At 32.4% G+C, this 15,036-nt stretch overlaps 1 protein-coding gene across 2 annotated transcripts in view; it reads right to left on the bottom strand.

Moving 5' to 3' along the window:
- Nucleotides 1-15,036, bottom strand: part of PDGFC (platelet derived growth factor C) — a 202,424-nt gene that overhangs the window by 92,282 nt on the left and 95,106 nt on the right. Inside the window, exon 2 of one of the 2 annotated variants that reach the window (XM_081304957.1) lies at nucleotides 8,014-8,074. The exons of the other annotated variant lie outside the window; for it this stretch is intronic. The gene's annotated coding sequence lies outside the window, so the exon portion shown is untranslated. The remainder of the gene's footprint in view (nucleotides 1-8,013; nucleotides 8,075-15,036) is intronic. 2 annotated transcript variants of the gene reach the window in all.

Raw genomic sequence — 15,036 nt, 5'->3', positions numbered from 1 at the left:
TCGCCTGGCATGTGCAGGGTGCTGGGTTTGATCCTCAGCACTACATAAAAATAAAATAAAGATTTTGTGTCCACCGAAAACTAAAAAATAAATACTAAAAAATTCTCTCAAAAAAAAAAAAAAGGGGCTGGGGATGTGCTCAGTGGTAAAACACCCCTGGATTCAACATCTCGTTATAAAAAAAAAAAAAAAAAGAAGCAAAAACTATCATTCTCTAAAGTTTCTTCCAATAATTACATATTTCAGAAGTATTTACAGTAATAGCTTATATTTAGGTGACTAATTTTTTTAATAAATTAGTTTTTCAGGACAGATTTATTAAAATTGAGTGACTGCTAAGTCTCTAAACAAATGACTCTGCTTCACAAACAACTGTGTTTACTCTTTCATTTAAAATCTAGAAAACTACCTGGCTATTAAAAGATCTGAATTCTATTTTTATATCTTCAGTCAAAAAAGCTCATGGCTAACATGCATATACTTAAACTTAGGTTAACATATTTTTCCTTATAATTCATAACTGTGTTACAGTATAATTAAACATCATTTAAAGACTTGACAATCTAGCCTGTATCTGTGGTTAAAAAAAAATTGTAATTTCTTTTTAAATTAAATTGCTGCACCCAAAATATTCACCTAAACATGCGGTCAGGTTTGCTACCCAACATGTGATCTGCACATGACTATCAAAGTTTTATGTGAATCTCAAGCAACGAGGGCCTGTAATCAAGATGAAAAAAAAGAAAGAAAAAAAGCAACAAACATTAAGTTCTACAAAATAAGAACTCTGAACTTAACGGTTCTGTTGTTTTAAACATCATCTTTTCAAACATAAGTTTATTATATTTTAGGGATGAGACAAGTATGCAGTATTTTTGTGACTACTCAAGGTACCAATTAAATAAAACACATTTGTAGTCAAATGACTAAAATATTGACAATGTAATCCTTGCAATGTATACTGAAACAAGAATAAATCTTATATAGCTTAGGTTTAAAAAGAAAAATATATGTAAACACTAAATTCTGAAAATTATAATTATGCACAAAGTCATTTTATGTGGTTCAACTCTTCTTAAGGTAGGAGTACAGAAAATTAAAATGAAGAAAAATATATTAAAAAGGAAAACAAAAGTGATTAATAATGTAAACAGTGTAAAATAGTTGACTATATGTATATATATACATACATATACAATTTAATTATATAGATATATTATACTCTGTATGTATTAAATCACAGCAATTAAAATCACAGCAACTCCAAAATGTTTGCCTTGCATGACACATGGTTTACACATTTAAAACTTTATTTATTAAGGATGAAAGTGATAGTAACAGAATTATAAAAATAAATAAAAGTTGTAATATTTCAAAATGATATACTATTAAGAAAGATAGCACTAAAAAAGAAGTTTAAGGATAACATATAACTCATAAAGATAAATGATACATGTCTTTCTGTATTCTAATATTTTAATTTGATGTTAGCATAAAAGTTCAGAAATGAGAATCGGGGGAAAAACAAAACAAGTCTCCAATCTTGGTTAGGTTTTACCAGCTTTAAGAATTCTGCTTCTGTTTCACAAGATCAAGACTGTAACAACCTGTCACCCAAAAACTGATAGACTTCACAGATGTTCTGTGGGTTTAGATGTTTTCATTTCCAGATATACACTGTGTTCTTTTTTCCCCTTTCCCACCTCTTTCTTTTTCTTGTGCTAGTGATTGAACAAAGGGTTTCTTTACCACTGAGCTACATCTCCTTTTTAATTTTTATTTTTGAGATGGGTCCTTGCTTATTTGCTTAGGGTCTCACTAAGCTGCTGAGGTTGGCCTTGAACTTTTGATCCTCCTGCCTCAGCTTCCTGAGAGTCAGTGAGGAAAATGTGTCCTTGGAGACTTATGTCTCTGGGAAGCACTTTCCCCAACAAAGCCAAGGTTTCTGACATGTTCTTCTTCTTCTCCTCTTTAATTTTTTTTTTTTTTTTTTGACTGTGGTAGGAATTTAACCGAAGGACCTCTCTACCAGGCCACTGTTTTCGTATTATGTAAAAAGCATTTCATTAATAGTCACTGTATCTTGTTTTTCATTTTAGAAATTGGTTAAAATCCTAAGGTTCTCTCTCTCTCTCTATGCGCGCGCGCGCGCGCGCACACACACACACACACACACACACACACACACACACACCAAAGCTAGTTCCTTTTTGTCCAGAAAATCCAGAGGAATTTCATTCTAACTGTATTTTCTACAAGATATAATTGAATTTTAAACACTGACAAATATCTCCCACATCAATTCAATCTCTATAGAAGTAACCTATTGGCATGCTTAAGGTTTTTAATTCCAATCATTAATACAAAAGTATGATAATATAATGAACAGAAAACCCAGACTCTAGTTTTTTGTTTGTTTTGTTTTACTGTTTTTTTTTTTTTTATCATGGGTTCGATCTACCATTTCCCATATCTTTAACACAAATAAAACAAAAACAATCAACAAATCTAGTTTTGTTTACCTCAAACTATTTACAAATTCCAAGAACAAAATGTCCACTAAAAGAAAATGAAAGAAGGTACTTCCATATTAAGTAAACCGCAAAAACTAACAATCATTTGGGATATGTCCAATTGAAGTTCTTGAACTTATTTTAGATAACAGTCATTTCTGCTCCTCAAGGGAATGAAAAACCTAACACTACATACTGAGAACCTACTGTATATCAGCACCTTCCCAGGAGCTTAGGACATCAGAAAATAAACAAAACCCTGTCCTTCTAATGTGATCACTTTTTTTTTTTTTTTTTTTTTTTTGTGGTGCTGGGGATTGAACCCAGGGCCTTGTACATGCAAGACAAGCACCCTACCAACTGAGCCCTAATATGGACACTTTTAAGTCTTCAATATAGTACCATTCCTAGACCATGTATACCAGTGATTTAATATTCATAAACAAAACCCAGTTCAGATGTAAGCTTCTTAAAAATACAATCACTGATTTCAATTTACATTCCTTTAATATAATGCATATTTTAATTATAATGTATATGCTGGCTATATTCTTTTCCACTACACTATGATTTCAAGGTGGCAAATTATTTTTGTTGACATCCATATCTAGTTTCCAATTCTGAGCCTGGCACCCAGCACTATCTAACACTCTTTGATAGTGTAAGAAAACTTGATACCCTGGGACAAGGCAGAAAACAATTTTAGATTTATATTAACATTTCAACCACTACTCCTAAGTTTCCAGAGACTGTACAGAATAAAAATAAGAAGATTTAACAATGAATACCCCCTAACTAAAGTCCTTTAATTAACATTTTATATCCTACTGCAGGTTCATTTGTTTTAATCTACACATATATCACAGCTGAAGGTGACAAGTCAGAGTACTCATTACTGAGACTTTCCATTTTCTTATTAAGCCCACTTATTTGTAAAATTAGAACATGCTCTATAATTTGCCACACTCTGAGAATACTACAATTGCAGTAATTATTTTACCAAAACTCTGAAATATGAATTGATGAATGACAAAATCTGTTATTTTAAGCAAATCACTGATTTATTTTGTATCAACTGGAATTAATCAGTGATTTGTCTAAAAATTCAAAGGATATGATAATTATACAAAGTAAAATAATTACAAAGCAGTATATAAATAAAGGAGAAACATTGACTATTAAATTCTGTTAAATAGAATGAGAATAAAAATCTACTACAGATATCCTGATGCTAGAGAACAGGAGAATGTTATGTAAGACATAATACAAAACTGGCCATATGTATAAAGGTTCCAGTCTCAAAAAAGATTAAAGTGATTATGCAAGTAGCACTGACTTTTAGGCAATGATTTAAAATTTCTTTCTATAGCTGACTAAAGAAGGAAGAAAAGAAACAATTTGCAGAAGTTTTACTGTTTCATGATGCTAACATTAAAAAAAAAGATGTGTCATTCTTTTGAATATAATGAGGAGTACAAGAACTAAACCATTAGCCTCTTAGTCTATGGAAATAGTTGTAAATGAAGGCCTGTGTTCAGAAGTACACGAGGAAAGTTAAAATAATGAGCATTTTCCCAGGGTCCCCCATCAACCCTGGATAAAGGTGAGACTGATCCTACCCAGAAGCATTCTGGGAAATCAATACAAGTCCATTTCCTTTGTTGCCTGGATCACTCTAATGCACAGATCAGAGTGAACTCAAAGGCCATTTTTCAACACTGGGAGACTAGACAATTTTGGGTGTAAAAGTGAGACTCAAAACTATGGTAGTCATTTAGGCTGATAAAAGTCTGATAAAAAGGTCAATGCACAGAAACGAGCAGATATATCACTATACAGAAAAGTTGCGCTAAATCATACAATAAACTCATCTCCTCTCTGGGCTTCTCAGTTACTTTAATAAATAAATCACTTTTACTATTTAAGCCAGTTACAGTTACAATTTGTTATAACTGCAATCAAAATCATTCTGTAGTAGAAGTGTTTGGGTTTGCCTGGAATAACATTGGTTTAAATCTGTTTCCCTGGTGTGATTATTGTTAGTATCCACTTTCACATTCAAAAATGCCTGACTTTACATCATAAAAAGACCCATCAAATAAGAGCTATAAAATCTTCTTGTCTTGAGACATATGATTTAGAAATGGTCAGGATTTGACAGCCTGGTATTTTAAGCTTCTGAGTAATCATAAAAATAACCCATTTTGGTTTTGTACAATGGAGTGACTTTAACATGAATGCTCAAATATGGAAGAAAAACTGACAATAATCTTCATACCTATTATGGCACAGGATAAATAGTCAAGTGCATAAACAGAATCTCTTTAAGGCCTTTACACACACCAATTAGTAATGAATATAATTGCATACACATATAATCACACACCCTAATACTGTGAAACATGTTTAGGCAATGCTGTTTTCTTTCTTTGTTAAGTTGCACATTAATTTAGACACCAGGAAGAGGCCAAACCAGAATGTAGAAGAGAGATACATTAGGAGTAGTTCAATTACATAAGAAACATTCACCTTAAAAATTAGTGAATCAACTCTCCTATTGAATTATATTATTATTCAATGTAGAGAGTAACAATATTAGGAGTTCTGAAATGTTTTAAGCAACAAGTACATTTATATACCAAGTAATATTATTATGGCAAAAAATGGCTAACATGATTAAGCACAAATTCCTATTATATATACCTTTTAAGAAACAAATTTAAGAGAAAATATTTTCAATAAAGAACATCTGTTCTTGAGTCTCAGGATCTACCAACTTTCTAACTGCATGGGACATATAATTTACAACATTCAGACTGGAATTTACCAGCAATCTCCAAAATGGCCTGATGTTACCTCCTATTTCTTTGTGAGTTCACAATGACTAGGTAAAGTATTGACATTATGATGGGATAATTTTTAGAATTTACCAATGAAAATTACAAGAAAACGACAGTCACTACAAACTTAAGTCTTTCACAGATTTGTAAGTCCATTATTGTATGTTTTTAATGAGAATTTAAAATGTTTAAAATTTTTTAGACTAAGTTGTGCATCAGGCTAAGCTGTACATCAGGCAAATGAATGAATCCTAAGGAAAATAGGTAGGAATATATTTATTACAGTGTTAATATATTCAGCCATATATGTTATTGCTGAAAAATGAGACTACTGTTTCCTGTTTGTATTTAGCATTTCACCTTCAAAAGTGAATGCATATAATGTATCTGTAATGAGTCCATGACTCATGAATTCTACCCTAAGATTAAAAAAAAATTCAGTCATTTATATACAAAACATCCTCATATCTTATATTTCAGAGTTACTAAGTGTTGTCAATTAGTGATAAAGTGTTTACATTTCCATAAGAAATATTTACTATTTACAACTTATGTTTGTAGCAAGATAAAAGATTACTACATGTGGTTTTTCTTTTCAGGAATTCCACATAATGAAATCTGGAATAAATACACTGGGACAAGACCACCCGTCATTAGACAAAGTATAAATAAAATATGCTCATGAATGTCCTAACCATTCTGCTCTGGTAGAAACCACTGCCTCCCCAACCCATGCACTACCCTTTAACAATTTTTATTCATTTCAGTGATGTAAAAATATGAAAAATGTAAATGTGATGTATTTAAAAGAAACAATGAATGAAAATTAATAATAAAAAATATATTTTGGTGAGAAAATAGGTCCTTCTCAAAACACACATTTAAATAATGATGAGGATACCCTGTGCCAACCTATTCCATTCCAGCTTACCCTATTTTATCAACTAGAAGGGTTGGGGTTAAAGAGTGAATACACATAAAGAAGATTTTCGGTATCCTTAATTCTAGAGTGGCCTTGAATATATCCATTAGCTGGATTCTTCAGCAACGAGTTTTATCACAATAATTTTAAATTGAGCCAAACATAAAGGAAAAAGAGAGCTGAAAAGAGGAGGTGAAATGGAGGAAGGAACAGATTGCAGGAGATACACGGTTTTACTCAATGTAGAGACTGAATTTGACTTAACCAAGTCCACCAGAAGTTCCATTTGTGAGGCGAGATTTTTCTCCAACACTCCATTATCACTAGTCCTTTCAACATTGTTCAAAAATATCTACTTCCTTGTCTTCTGATCTCAGGGGAGATTCTGAGGATATGTCTGTCAGATTGGGCATCATCAGACACCACAAGATTTGAGAATCCCTCTTTATGACATCTGCACTGTTTATATGAGTCTAATCCCTGTCTGAGCAAATGGAACAGCTGCATTCATGACCTCCCAGAAGTGAACAGACCTGTCTGAGCACAGCATTGCCTTGAAAATTCTTGCCTCTGAAAGCTAATTTTGAAGTTGAAAACTCTCCACCCATGTTTCCCTATGAATCCACCCATTCCTCTTCTGAAAGAAACATAATATTTTCCATGAAAAAAAAGTACAAAAAATATAAGCCAATGTGGGTTGGGAGAAAGGAGAAAGGAGAACTATTAGGAAATATGTACAAGTTATAATTAATGTAATTGCAGCATTTTAATGTTATTAATTATCTTGACATGGGGCTGATATCCCTATTCTCAGGTTGAGGGCTTTTTAAAGAAAGATATGCATAACATAAGCCTTAGAGATAACTGTACTCATTATCTAAAACATGAATTACAGAGATCTATTACTGTACAACCACACAAACCACAGAAGTATTTTATAACAGTTATCATACTGCAAAGTTTGATCACAACGTAATAATCTTGTTAAAAGTGAACCAATGCAATTTCAGAAGATTTCTAATGAGTAAGCAAAATACCAAATTCAAAAAAAATACTGATATAAATATGTACTAAGGCTTACTCATCAATTACCAAGAAAGTTTTATTTGTCACTTATCTTTGAAAAAATTTTTTAACTTGTAGACGGACAGAATACCTTTATTTTATTTATTTATTTTTATGCAGGGCTGAGGATCAAACCCAGTGCCTCACACATACTTGGCAAGCACTCTACCACTGAGACACAACCCCAGACAATTATTTGGCACTTTCAGCCAAACAAAAATACTAATGAATGAACAATGGAAAAGTACCAGAGAAAAACCAGAATAATAAATTACAGCTCAATAAAGAAACGTATCTCTACTCTCTCAACAGTCATAATAATTTGCCAGGTAAAGTCATATTTAATATTTCAGAGAATTTCAGGAAATGAGAACTTATGTATAGGCATTCCAGCAAGCACACTGCAGTCTGAAAACTATCAGGGATATTGTGAGAATAGCACTTAAGCCTTGGAATGACTAGACAGAAGTTGGGAAGAGCAAAGACGTAACAGCCAACATCAAAGAAGGTGTTCAGGTCTCCACTTGTTTGTATTAGAGCTACAGGTAAGAACATTATTCCACCTAAAGAGATTCTCTCACTTGCTTTAAGATGGTTTGTACCAATCTTAGTTATAGTAGAGTGTAATGAGACACGTTTTTAAAAAATTTAAAAAAACATATGTTTTGCTTACCTTTTAAATGTTCTTTCTCCTCTTTTCTATGCCAGTCCAGATGCTTGGGTATAGTTCCTCCCTGCCAGTAGATGGAGATAGTAAAATTGAGTCTTTTGGTGACCTTTGATCCTAATCTAGGTGGTTCAGAATCTTCAATGTCAGATTTGGGTGGTAAAAAAAATAATTTGAATGATGGAAAAAGACACATAAAGCTCATAAAAATAGCTGAGTCTGTGAAATGAACTTATATTATTGGTCATTTGTACTATTCTTTACAGGAGAGGTTCTTGGCTGGCATAGAAAAAAATAAAAGAAAGAGCATTATTTGGTATACAATCCCTTGACTCTTCCTAGATCTTCCTACTCTTCCTAGATCTTGCTCATTCACTCAAGTAACATCCATTGAGTATCAAATCAAAACTACAAGTAGTGACCAGATACTTTCATGTACATTTTCTAATTCATGTTTTTAATAAGGCTGTGTAGCATTTGATATCCTCTATTTTTTTTCCTCCCGAAACTGTGTATTTTAAAGTTCCATATGGTGAGCTGGCTCCTGTGTGCCAACTTTCTGGAGTCTTCCTGATGGTCAAGATTCTCAGATTTAGGCAAAATCAGCTTCCTCTTTTTATTGGTAAAGGGACCTTCAATTGGAAACTCATTTGCTAGTGATAAAAAGTGGTTTTGTTTTATTTTGTTTCAAATTAATACAAGTCCTCCAACAGCTTTGCAGGAAGAAATTTAAAAAGTTAAAGTGCAGTCATTTTGAAGAGATTAAATGGATTTTCAGAAATACAACTGGATTCAGGAATAGAGCTGTATGAAAAAAAAATCTTTTTTGTTTAAGGACTGCACACTGCTTACATTAAAATGCATGATTGCTGATAATGATTTAATAAAAGAATAAAATTATTATCATTTTCAAAAGCTAACGGAAGTACACCTAAATACCTCTTGAAGATGATAAGAAGCAAACTAAAAACATTCCACACTGAATTGAAAACTGAAGAAATTATGAAATAATTGCTTCCATTTTTCTCATTCAGTTCAGTAAAGCCATTGAATTTTCATAAAAACATAATTTGTGCTTCTTCTTTATTCCAAAACTTAGTTTAAATCTCAACATTGCTTGTAGTCATGGTCTCTGACTTGGTTTCAACACAACACATTTTTGGAAAATATAGGCATTACAGAACTAACTGGGAATAATACTAATTTGTTCAAGAATTACATTATTCATGTAAAAGTACTCTTATAACAGTACCCAAATCATTCTGCCCAGATGCATATACTAATATTTAATTATCCCAGTTATTCTTATAATGAATTTTTGATTGTAAAACTCTTGATTATACAAAAGATTCCATTTCAATTATTACAACTTTAAAAACTAAAAGTACTGAGCAGATACTTCTCAGAAGAAGAGATATGAATTTTCAACAAATATGCAAATTAAAACTATACTGAGATTTCATCTCACCCCAATCAGAATGGCAATTATCAAGAATACAAATAACAATAACTGTTGGTGAGGATGTGAAGAGAAAGCTACACTCATACATTGCTGGTGGGAATGCAAATTGGTGCAAGTACTCTGGAAAACAGTATGAAGATTCCTCAAAAAAACTAGGAATAGAACCACATTTGATTGTTACCCTACTTTTCAGCGTATACCCGAAGGATTTAAGATCAGCACACTACAAGTAACACAATCACATCAATTTTATAGCAGCACAATTTACAATAGCTAAGCTGTGGAACCAACCTAGATACCCTTCAATAGACGAATGAATAAAGAAAATATGGTATTTATAGTAATACAATGGAGTTTTACTCACATAAAGAAGAATGACTTCATGACATTTGCCTGTAAATGGATGGATATGGAGACTATCATGCTAAGTGAAATAAGCCAGTCCCAAAAGCCAAAGGTCAAATATTTTCAGAAATATATGGAACCTAATCCACCACAATATAGAGGAAGAGGGGAAGAACAGATATGCAGTAGATTAGACATAGGGGAATGAGGGAAAGGGAAGGGGAATGGGAAAAGGAAAGACAGTGGAATGAATCTGACATAATATTCCTGTGTACATACATAAATATACCATAGTGAATCCCACCATTGTGAATATCTTTAAGAATGGAATACTAATTAGAATAAGATATATTCTATATTTGAATATCAAAATGAATTCTGCTGCCATGTATAACAAAAAAGAATGAATAAAATTTTAAAAATACATATCATTAAAAAAACTAAAAGTAGCACATATACTTTTTTCCCTATGAAAATAGACTGAGGCATCACAATAAGTAGGGTAACCATATAATTTCTTATCCAAATCAAAACATTTTTAACAATTAAAGAGAATATTACTAATTGTGTCAGAGCAAGAGAGATGATCAACTTCAATTCCCAGAATCTGGAACACATGATTATCCTAATGACAAAAGATAGCATTAAACCTCCAATCCAAAGCTCTTGGGTCTCATTGCTATCTGTTCTCTTTGTACTTCATCACACTACTTAGGACATCTTTCAACTTAGAAATCTACTAGATTGATTCACAAGTATGTTTTCCTGTTTGCATCCTGATCAACTTACCATTTTCCTTGTTTTCAGAAACATGGTAATATCCATTATATTTACAGTACTTTTTCAAAATAGTTTAAAACAACAAGGACCCTAACAACTCTTTCTCTTTAATTGTTTTTCATTATGTTGTTTGTGAGATCTGTCCAATATTACCAATCAAGAGGAGACATTTTTCCCAATTATTATCAATTTACTGGATTCTGGTTTTCTTCTCATGGCTGGATCAAGAGTTAACTCTACTTACAAGTTTCACATTGTTCCAGAATTTAATACTCTCTAAAAAGTGGTTAATTTAGAGAAGGCAAGTAATCACTTAAAATATTTAAAATGTGTTATAATATGGAGAAATGAACTATACTAAATGACCAATATGATTCTGCAACCTGTACACTTGCTAAATATTTCTTGATTGGCTTAACTAAAAATTTCACCCACTGACATAGTTATGAAAAAATTTTGATAGACATTATATGGGTTGATTCATGGAGTATTGTTGCCTTATGAGAGTTATTTTTATTGTTGTTGTTGTATTCATTTTTGTTTTTCTGCCTTAAAAAGAACAAATAAAGATCCTGCACATTGCATTTAAAAAGATATGAGCAACCTACTTTGATGACATAAAATCTGTCCAAAGGAAACAGAGTTATGTGAAATTCTTGTCTGGAATACTTCAACATGATTTACAAAATCTCCAAAATACGACTTCCAACAACTGAGATATTCCATCTAATAAAAATCACATTCAGAAAGGAAATTTTTCTTTCCTTTCTGAAATCAGAAATCAAGTATTTGTTTTAAAAATAAAATCTCCACTGTCTTAACCAGACTCAGGAACCACATATATATACTACTAATAAATGATAAGCCTGGGATTTTCTCTTTGTGATTGGCTTCCTTCCACATTTCCAAGATCAAAACTTGGAGGAGATAGCCTGATGCTTTTATTTTTCTATGCCAGATGTGAGTTATAAAAGGTAATGTTTAGAACTGGTTTTAAGTGCCTCGGTATGGTTGGATAATACAGTAGCACCATTATGGTAAAGAGCATGCCAGCAGGATGACCTAGACAGAGGAACATAATAATGTAGGAAGCTTTTGAGACAAAAACAAACCTTAATGTGATTTGCTAAATAATGTCTGTAATCCTCTGTTCCTATATAATTGCTCCAATTATAAAACTAGCCTTCAAAACTCCTCAAGTACGCTAAACTTCTGAACCAACTATTTAAAAACAAAAGCCATTTTCTGATCCTTTTAAAGGAATGGCTTGACAAACCCTTGAGAATCTGATGAAAGGTATGGATGCTCAAACCAGAAAATTATATACCTAACTATATACTCTCATAGTTTTCACACAATAGCGTACAATTTCAGACTATTCACCCAACCCCCGGAAGACATCTATTAACCCTTTTATCTATGAAATTACAGTGAAAATGCTTTCTTCAAAAATAACATGGCAATTATAAAGCAAAACAAACAATGGGTTTTCTGCTCCAGGAACAGAAGAGCTATGTGGCATTTGAGGGAGTTTGTTTTTTGATTTTGATTTTTTTGTTGTTGTTGTTGTTGTTCAATTCTGAGAATTGATCCAAGGGCTTCAGGTATGCTAGGCAAATAAATGCTCTACTACTGAGCTACATGCCCAGCCCTAATTGATATTTGAAAATACACACACAACACACACACACACAACACACACACACACACACAAAATTATTTTTTATAATTGTAGATAGACAGCATGTCTTTATTTTATTCATTTTTGTATGGAGTGCTAAGGATCAAACCTAGTACCTCACACATGCTAGGCAAGTGCTCTGGCACTAAGCCACATCCCCAACCCCTCACACAATTTTTATATAAAAACAATGACCATGAACACACTTCCAATGCAACTGTTTAAAAGTATTTAATATACTGTCAGGAAAACTATATCTCCAATGTGTAATTTGTAACAATCTAATAATTCTCTGTAGTCATTAATTTAAAAAAAAATCCAGGGCTGGGGATGTGGCTCAAGCGGTAATGCGTTCACCTGGAACGCACAGGGTCCTGGGTTCGATCCTCAGCACCAAATAAAATAAAATAAAAATGTTGTGTACATCGAAAACTGAAAAATAAGCATTAAAAAAATTCTCTCTATCTCTTAAAAAAAAAAATCCAGCTGAGGGTTTACCTCAGTTTTGGAGCATGTGCTTACACAAGAACCCAGTTTAAATCTAAGAACTAAAACCCAGATCCCCACCTAAAAAGTTAACTTTTGAAGAGAAATGTTAAAGATTTGTTATCAAGAAATGTTTACATAAAAGCATACAGTAGATCATTCAACTGTACCCTTGTATTTCAATAAGGATTAATTTACTAACTTCCCTGAATTTCACAGCATGCTACCTGTTTGAGTACAACAGAAAAGGTAAGCAATACACACATTTTCAGGGACTGATTTAATAACTGGTTTCTATTAATAAACCAACCACCAGCAAGCAATTGGGAAATAAGAGTTACAGATTCTCTTAATGGTTTTATTTGACTGGGTCATATGGCACCACTTGGGAAATCTTTCCTATTTTAGATACTCAACAGAACTGCACCCTCTTAATGCCTGGAGTTGGTTTTTCTCCAAAACTCTGTCCTCTTTTTATCATCTCAAAGTACTTCCTGGATTCAAATTCATATCTTTCACAAGCATATGCTCTTTTAAATCTATAGCAGTAGCTCAGAACTTTCTTCCAAGTCACAATCGATTCCCAGGTGTCTCACTAAAATTCAGTATATGCTACTTCAAACTCATGACCTTTATGAGCTCTACCTCCTCCTCTGCTTTATTTTTTAATTTCCACATGTGGATTCACCATGTCACAAGCCAGTTAGCCTCAAAAATCTGATCCATTTCACTATCCTTTACGACAGTGTTGCCATTGTAACATGATTGAGAAAATTTTTAAGTTAAACATAGACAAACACATGGTTAATACGCAATACATATTTATTGTTGTTGAAATTGTCTTCAATGTAGATTTATTCAACTTGCTCATATTGTAATTTTTTCTAATAAACCTTCAGTTTTCTAGTCCTTTAACCCAATAGTTTTGTCATTTAAAAATTGCAACACCATATTTGCATACTATTTGTACATATCTATGAGCTAAACAAAACTATGTTAAAATGAACAGATAATCTCATAGCTCTTTAAAGAATCAATTTAGGAAGTAAAAATATTTCACCAAATGAACTTGTTCATGTCTGTTCTTACTAAATTTGTGAGTGGAAAAATTTACAGAAAGGCTGGTTCTGCTTTGTCTTTTATTCTTTAAACTGGGTGAAATTTTGTTATGCATACACTAAGGGTTAAAATTAACATAGTCTGATTGTGAGTCTTTTCAAATTAAAAAATATAGACCTTGGGGCTGGAGTTGTGACTCAGCAGTAGAGCACTGGCCTAGGATGTGCAAGGTGATGAGTTTGATCCTCAGTACCACATAAAAATAAATAAATAAAATAAAGGTATTGTGAAAAAAAAAATATAGACCTTGCATGATGCAAAAAGGCATTCTTTAACATTGGAACTCTTAATGTTTTAAAAATATTTCTGATTATGGTATGAATTATGCTTTATTTGACTTATTTTCCTATATGAACAGTCAATATTCTAACTATACATTCAGATTTTCCTCATTCTGTCTCATACCTCAATATGTCAAATATGTGAATAAATTTTTAGCCTCTATGTAATTTTTTCTTGCACAAAAATACACTGATTAATTATAATAAGACTCAATACATTGGCTACTAATGTCCCTCTTTCTTTCTGGCAGTGCTGAGGATTGAACCCAGAGACTCCTGAATACTAAACATGCACTCTACAGCTGCCTGGCCCTTGAGTTTTCTATATTATTGGACAGAGTTTCTGATCAAGTTCCATGAATTCTGCAAGGATTTCATTGTAGTTATACTTTATAAAATCACTTAGAAAGATTTTACATAACTACAGTATTAAATTCTCTCACCAGTAAACATGACGTCACTTTGTCCCTTTGTTTACATTTTATATCATCTTTTTCCTTCTAATACTACTTGAGTAACTCCAAATGCAGTTACTGAAAATAAAGGGGCTCAGCATAAAACTATAACAATCGACGAGCAATGGCAATCCATTGAGCCCTGCCAACTGGGAAACACTAATGCCAGATTTGGGACAATATTCCAACCTCAGTTCCAAGGGTATGAATAAAATAGATGGATAGTGGAAAAAAGTAACAAGTGCTATATCCTTTGAAACTCTCAAACGTTAAACTTTTCTAAATATTGGTTGCCTCACCCTGAATTTAAAAGCTATTACACTAGTTTAATTCACATTTACAGCCTTTAAGAATTCTCTAGCTACTATTTTCTTAAGTTTCAATTGTTTTCACAAAGATCTTAACATCTCTTCTTTGAAA

This window comes from Spermophilus citellus, assembly GCF_964194105.1.
Source record: "Spermophilus citellus genome assembly, chromosome: 8".
NCBI classification, from domain to species: Eukaryota; Metazoa; Chordata; class Mammalia; order Rodentia; family Sciuridae; genus Spermophilus; species Spermophilus citellus.
Note: the sequence above shows the minus strand (reverse complement) of the source record. Positions and strands in the feature narration are given on the sequence as shown.